The sequence below is a fragment of the Vicugna pacos genome, chromosome 27 (assembly GCF_048564905.1).
Source record: "Vicugna pacos chromosome 27, VicPac4, whole genome shotgun sequence".
NCBI classification, from domain to species: Eukaryota; Metazoa; Chordata; class Mammalia; order Artiodactyla; family Camelidae; genus Vicugna; species Vicugna pacos.
Window position 1 is genome coordinate 11,931,915 of NC_133013.1, and position 8,052 is coordinate 11,939,966.

The following is an 8,052-nucleotide window of genomic DNA, read 5'->3' on the forward strand; positions in this document are numbered from 1 at the left end:
TAAAAGAGTCAATTTGGAGAAATGAAATTCAAAAGCCAAACCAAAAGAATAAGGTACAAAGAATGACCCCTGTGGTGGGGGGGAGGGTAGAGCTCAGTGGTAGAGCACATGCTTAGCATGCACGAGGTCCTGGGTTTGATCCCCAGTACCTCCATTTAAAAAATAGTAATAATGACTGCATGCTGGAGCAACTGTTTAAAGCAAAGAGGCAAGGATTTTCGGATAATTAACAGTAATGGATTATTCTTTAAATATTTGAAAAATGTGTCACCACTACTAAAGAGAAATTTAATTTTCTTATATATGCATCACTATGATGTCAAAGGAAATCTAAGGGTGGTAGAGGTAGCAATCAGTAATTTCTCAAGAAAAAAATCCCAAAGAAAATAAAAACAATTCTACTAGAAGACTTAAAAAAATTAAAAAAAAGACTTGTACAGTAGAAATGGCTGAAATTAAAATAAAAAAAAGGAAAGTTTTTAAATTTTATTCTTTTTTTTTTTACCCCATCCTACATCTATTCTCTATATAGAGAATTTTTTTTTGAAAAGCCGAGCACACAAATACTCAACAGATGGGCGAAGGCCGCCTTGAGGAGGGTTTAAAGAAAACACCTGCCCTTCTCTTCTGTGGTTCTTCCACAATTTATGGGTGTCTCAGATGATAATGGGTCATTCTTGTTTAGAAGATATAAATTCTCCTGTTCTAAAGTAGATGCAGGAATTTTTTTTTTTGTTTTGGTAGATCCACTACCACTGCAGGACACCAGGGAAGCTTACGAGACCTCTTGATGTCAGAGGAAAAAAAAACGATTAATTTTGTTGGATTTTTCTAATCAGATGCTTTCTTTGCCAAGGTTTTGAGGGAAGATGGGGTGGTAGAGACAAAGAATTCAGACCTTCCTGTGAAGACATATAAGAATAATAAATATTTCTCTTTTCTTATGAACTAAACAGACATAATAAACAAATGAAGACACAAACTGTTAAACAACAACAAACAATGAAAACCCACTGCCATCCTAACATTGCTTTTCTAAATACTAGCAGTGTTTCCTCTTAGTGTCCATCATACCAATTCAAGAGGTTTATGTGGGTCTTATTATTATATAAAGTTTCACACGTTGTTCTGCATAAGAATTTTATCAACCGACATAAAAAGGAATAAAAGAATGCCATTTGCAGCAACGTGGATGGACCTAAAGATCGTCATTCTAAGTGAAGTAAGCCAGAAAGAGAAAGAAAAATACCATATGAGATCACTCATATGTGGAATCTTAAAAAAAATAAAAAGCCACTATGAATTCATGTACAAACAGAAACAGACTTGCAGACATTAAACAATCTTATGGTTACCGCGGAATGCAGGTGGGAAGCGATAAATTTGGGGGTTTGAGATTTACAAATGTTAGCCACTATATATCAAAATAGATTTTTTAAAAAGTCTCAAAAAATTTTATCAACTGAGAGGTTCGATTTTTTTTTGTATATTTTTTTTTCTTGAAGCGTAGTCAGTTTACACTGTTGTGTCAATTTCTGGTGTACAGCACAATGCTTCCATCATACATGAATGTACATATATTCGTTTTCATATTCTTTTTCACCATAAGTAAAAGGTTTGATTTTTATACTTCAATCTATGCATTGTTCTCACATTGGGACTTTGCTGCATTATATTTTTTGCACAATGTGCCTTTTTGTTTCTTAAATTCAACATAGCTATATAATGTCCCCACGGAAACCATAAAGATGTCCCCTTTTTTGGAAGGTGCGCCTTTGTGCATCCAGTTGAGGATGGAGTGTGGTGGGTGCAGGAAGCCCTCGTTATCTTTTTTCCAGACAAAGAATCTACAGAAGTCCAGGCAACATCCCAACACAAAAGCTTGACCTCTCTGGCCTCTGGGGCCTAAGGCCTAGACAATTATCCAAGCCCGGATTTTTCCTGAGAAAGGCTGCAGGGCAGATCTGGGAGAGCACAGCTATCACCTCTTTTCGAAGCAAAGTCCGAGGAATGAGGAGCTCACAGGTGCTGGCTGTGCAAAGAACAGGGTTCAGAGCTCATTCTCAAGGTAGCTGGAAAAAAAAAAAAGGAAAAGAAGTCAGCCATCCAGATCTTAATTCTTTAAAATTTAAAAGCTAATTTTGTGTCTTTTAGTCAATTTCCTGCACAGGAAGGAAGAATTTATTAACTGCAGCCTGGTATTAAATGGAGTACTAATGGTAAGTACAACAGTTCAACAGGTGCCAAGGAGATAGATGGAACATTGTATCAATTTTAATCGCAATGCCCTGCAAATGCATTTGTAGACTGACAGCTTCTCCTCTCCAACCCTCTCCCCTCCCACTGAATTTATTTTGGGAATCTCTCTCGCTCCAAATAATCAAATGTTCATTCTAGAGAACAGATTGTTGTATGATCTTACTTACGAACTCCTCCTATGGATATGTTATCGCGCAGTTTAACTAACAGCAAGTAGCCAGGAACAATGGTTCAGCTTTAAAAAAAAAAAAAAAGATAATAGTGACCAATGTGGCTGAGAGTCTGAATTAGGCTGAGGAAGAAATTTCCTGATCCAGAGCCCAAGGTTACAACCTACAGCATGAGCGTTTATATAAAGTGCACTGTAACATCTTAAAAGAAACGACATGTCTACAACAAAAAGATAAATGTTCACTATTTAAGACTGCATTCTATTTTTGTTCTTCACCTTTTTTTTTTTTGGTAGAAAATTTGCCTGATTCAGTTGTCAATAGGAACAAAACACATAAAGGCACAAGTTTCATGTAAGTTCATGAAAAAATAAAGGCCAACAATTAGTGCCACTGTCAAAAACTTCAGATTAAGGTGTTCTCTTACCTGGATCGGGTGCCACTTAAAAGTACAAAAAAAGAGGGATTTCTTCCAGAATGAATTTCGTTTAAAACCACACAGCAGGGCCAATTATTATTTCTGCAGAAGGAGGTGTTTCACTGCTCCCCCAACCTGTACCCCACTTTTGGTCATTTTTTCTGTGCAAGCCACTTAACCTCATCCTCTCCTTCCTACTGGAAAGAAAGATGACCACAGACGGGAATCACTAGACCTTTGAGTTATCCTATGTCCTTAGAGATTTAAGATGAGAGGAAGTGGATAAGCCTTTTATTCTGTTTGGTTGTTCTCCCACAATTTCTTTGACTATTAGGATTTCCCTCAACTTCCCCTTTTGAATAGTTTACCCTTATTCTTTATTTTAATGAACAAAAAAAGAGAGAGAGCAATGCAGATGGAAAATTCATCATTGGATGAAACTGGAATCTTAGGCAAGTGCAGGGAAGAGAAGGGCCTGGAGTAATAGAGGGTCATGGAATTTCTAAAATTATGGAAAAATTAGGATATCTTGTAGTAATTTATAATGAAAAAAACTATGAAAATGAATATACGTATGTGTATGTATGACTGAAACATGCTGTACACCAGACATTGACACATGTAACTGACTATACGTCAATGGAAAAAAAAAAAAAGAAAGAAAGAAAGGCCAACCTTGATCAATGGTCACACATCCTCCACCAGGACACAACATGGAGACAGAAATTTATGACGTGGGGAGGAGAGAAGTGTGAATTTTCTGGTCATACTGTGCATCCCTAAAGACTTAAAGGCTCATTTAAAATTTTTCTTCAAACAAACATGTATCATCACAGACACTGAAGATGGATAGCACTTAAAAGCGTCTTTCATGGCTACACACACCAGCTCACGAGAAATGGCACACAGTTTTGTCAGGACTCATTCAGACAGAATGCAGTGTCCTCAGGGAACATTCTGTCATAGACATCCTTTTTCTCAAGGGGAGCATCCAGGGATCTTTAATGGTCTTCTGTTTGGAGATGTGACTCTATTTAAGCATGAGGTTTTAACTGCTGATAGAAGGTTTCTCCTTGTTCTATAGTATGTTAAACCAAAATTCTAGAACTCAAGATTCCAGAATTTAAATGACTATGATGGGCTTCCAATTTGTACTAAAGAAATGAAGCTCTAATTTGAACTATACACATACTTCTGCCTTATTGATTAAAACTATACTTTTTCCAAGGAATATTTCACCTGTGATATACTCAGGAATATTTTTGGTGTAATTTTATAAACTAATATTGAAGTACATTCATGAAAACCACATCTAATCTCACAATACTCACTGTGGATTCTTCATTTCCCACCTAAGAAAAGCTCAGTTCCAAACACTAAAATGCTAAAAGCCATACCAAAAAAAAAAAAAAGGCACAAAACAAGCATACACACACACACACAGAGACAACAGTTGTTAGTCCCTAGTTAGAAAACTTTAAAAAAAAAAGTTTCAAATTTCTGACTAACCAAAGTGAAAAACAGCAAGCTTACAATGGTAATAAATTCAACCAAGGAGGAGGAATTTGAGAAGTAATAATAGTCAAGTATAAATTACATGCAGGCACACAGACATTGCCACGCAGATGTAAATAATCTTGCTTCAAATGGACCATAAAGTTTAAATTACTTCCCACACCAACAATGTAAGGCCAGGAAACAACAATGAGAAAACAAACAAACAAACAAAAAACCCCAGCTAACCTTGGTTAAAATAATACTGTGACCCTCTAAAGAAAAACACAACAGAAGTGTAGTTGATAATTTAATGGTTGCCCTGGGTTTTCATAAATGTGTCACTTCCACCATTAAGAAGAGCATTGGCTTCCATTTTCCCAGAGCTCAGAAACAAGAGATGTGAGAGTTGACTCTTGGCCATTCACCTGCATGTCTCTCATACTGTCATTCCTATGGTATAAAGTGAAAGACTTGTACTCTGAGGACATTAAAATATCAGTGTGTAGCCCCCGGGAGGGCTTTACTGTTCTTTTGAATTTTGACCAAAATATATGATCACAACTTTTCACACCTATTGGACTTTCACAGTATTTAGGTACTCATTTCTGTAAAATAGTAAACAATTATGTTAAACTTAAAAAAAAAAAAAGGCAATGTATTATCCTAGGAGGGAAACAGAAAATGTAAAAGTGAAAGAAAGGAGAGGAAAGTATCCAACACAGAACTTCATCCTATCAATTGGCGTGTGAAGGAGGGATTATCTCCTCACGTACACACAGATATACAGAAATACGTAATCACACTATTCATATTGCTTTGCGACTAGGTCTTTAACTTAACGTAACAATTACAACACAGATAACTTTTCGTGCCATTTAATATACTTTTTAGGTAGAATTTTGTCTGTTTTTAAATATTTCACTGAGTCAATGTCTTCTTCAAATAATCGAATATGTCTATAAATCGAAGTTTTTTCAAACGTTTGCTATTATAAATATTACTGCATTTCTTGTCCTTGAACTTAGCTCTTGGTGGGCATCCATACTTCTTTTCTCCATAGGATAAATGCCTAAAAGTGAAATTTCTAAATTCAAGAATATTGTCCTCCAGAGGGCCTGCATCTCTTATACCATACAAACTGACACAAGTTATCACTCACCGCACTAAGGCATGTCACTCTCAAAAGTGAAAACTGTAACAAATTCTTATAATTCACATTTTTTAACCTGCAAAATTTTATCTATGATGGCAAATGCCCTAATTTTCTATCAAGGTGCTAGTCATCTTCTTATTGATTGTAAGATCATTTCATTTATAAAGGATGTTATCTTTTGATGAGTCGAATATTTTGAATATTGCTCCCAGGTTTTATTTGCTTTATGCTGCTTACAGTGATCTTTCAATGTGAAACTTTTTTTTTTCCCCTGATATAATGGTATTTACCAATCATGGTTCCTTTGGTATCCTGCGTAAAAATCACTCCCCCTTGCCAAAGCTGTAACTGGTTATTAAAGGCTTGCATATTAATCAAATGAAAATAATCATTCATTTGCTCCTCTTTTGCCTTTTCTTTTCTTCATTTAATTTTTACTATATCAGGGTTTATTTTGGTAAATGATGTAAAGGAGGAATCTAACTTAATTTTTTGCCCAATGATAGCCTTTCAGTCCAACAGGATTTACTGAGTAATTTAATCTTTCTTATTCGACTTGAAATGCCACCTTTCTCAGGTGTATTTTGATAGCATCGTAAGAAGAAATCAAGCATCACACATAAAATTCTGTGATGTGACTGCAGTAGATATGATTGTTAATTTTACCTTTTAAAACTGTAAGTATGTGCTTCCTACTTCTGTGAAACATTAAAAAAATTCCGTGATATCAATTAGAAAGTTCAACTTTCTTTTATAAACTTAAAGTGACATCCTCAGCTCTAATATAAAATAATGCTGACTAGTATTTTTACTGCAAAAATTATAACCAGCATTCGTGGCATAAACTTTCTTCTAGTCATTCCAATGGGACTCTACCCAGTGAAAATATTGTACGTTTATGTTGCCTATCAAGGTATTAAAAGAGCCATAGTGCGAATAATACCAGCTTGAATGCAATTTAGAGACCTTATTTTATGTGTGTGAAAATCCTGAAATACTTTATCTCAGATGAAGAATTAGCGTTCCTGTCAGGAAAAATTTAAATTAAGACTTCTTGGTTTACAACTTGGCAAAAATCGCATCTGAAATCCATTTTTTGAAGCTCTATAAATCAAAGGAGCTCGGCAGAGCACACTTTTGTTGTTGTAGTCGTATGTGAAAATATTTAGATCTGAGCTGGCAGTGTTTCCCAGTAGTGCCAAGTAAAAGCAATCACCTAGATATTAAATTCTGAAAAAAAATCAAGGAATATAAATGCAGACAAAAAAAAAAAAAAAAGAACCTGACTTACTATTTTTCCATAAGGGTATGAATGCTAAATATAAATGACGGGCAGGCTCTCCAGAACATAATCAACTATTCCTGTTTAAAAATATAAATATTAAGACAGTGAAAAATTCTTTTTAATGAAGCATCTCCCCAGAAGAACCAGCTTTCGTAAGAATTGTCAACAATGGCTTTGAAATAGAAAATGTTTTGAATATTCCTTTTATTACCTTTCTTTTCTAGACAGTGAACTATCTAGGTTTACTTTGGGGGAAAATAGGGGGTTTTGTTTATTTGTTTGTTTGGCTTAGATAAGATCTGTCTCTAGATACAAGCCTGGCTACATCTGATGCTTCTGCCCAAGTGTCCTTTTGAAGAGGGAAGCAAGAAGAGGCTTTGGGTGGATGGTACAAGGTAACTTTCACATCTGTTTCATCACAAATGGAAAAGCAGAGCTTTCATTTTCCCATTCCCTATTGTATGAAAAGTGGGTCCTGTCATATCAAATTAGAACCACTTTAATTTGTGATATAGCCTCATAAAATCTCTTGGTAAAAGAATTCACGAAATAGACTTTCTCGGAAGCAGCATAAGAGGTTAAAAACAAGAACTCGAGCCCGCCCACCTGCATTCCCATCCCAGTTTCACCCGTGAGGATTTGCATGATGCATGGAAGTTATGTAATCTCCCTGGGCCTCAGTTTCCACACCTGTAAAAGGAGAATAAGAAGCAAACATTCAAAAGGTGCCTATTTGATGAGGTGGTTGTGTCACTTGAAAGGAGCGATGGTATAAAAACCCTTGGAACAGTGCCTGTCAGCCAACAGGTTCTAGGATTTTGCTGCTGTAGTTGTATGTAAAAGAGTCCTTATAATTTAAAATTGTACATCCCTCGGCTTTTCATGTTGGCTTTTTTTAGTCCTTCGTAGTTTCAAAATTGACAGCGACAACGTAACCAGATCACTGCTTGATTGGACGAGAACATAAAAGAGCTTTATGAAAATGGCAGATAATGAAGAGTCAAGTCAAGCTTTTAATTTGACAGCATTGACTGAGGGTCCTCCTGCCCCACTTCGGGACAGTTTTAAGCTAACCCAAGCCAGCAGGTCATCATGTCCCTGGATAACTGAAATGCAGTCCTAAATGTGACTTTATGGGTAACATAAAAATGGAACATTTAAAAAAGTTTTCTTTTCCTTTTCTTAAAATAATACTAACAAAAACTAAAGCAACCAGGCCATCCTTTATTCTTATTTAACCAAAAGATTAGCACAGTGGGTTGCTGGTTTT

At 35.7% G+C, this 8,052-nt stretch overlaps 1 long non-coding RNA gene across 2 annotated transcripts; it reads right to left on the bottom strand.

Annotated features, from left to right (window-relative positions):
* Positions 1–1,470: 1,470 nt before the first annotated feature.
* LOC116285782 (uncharacterized) lies at positions 1,471–3,906 on the bottom strand. 2 transcript variants are annotated; one of them, XR_012064952.1, is made up of 3 exons: positions 3,523–3,906; positions 2,427–2,494; positions 1,471–2,072 (listed from the first exon to the last, which is right to left on the bottom strand). It is a non-coding gene; the product is annotated as an uncharacterized lncRNA (long non-coding RNA). The 2 variants fall into 2 exon arrangements; XR_012064951.1 differs by having other exon boundaries at positions 2,423–2,494.
* Between the last annotated feature and the right edge of the window lie 4,146 nt (positions 3,907–8,052).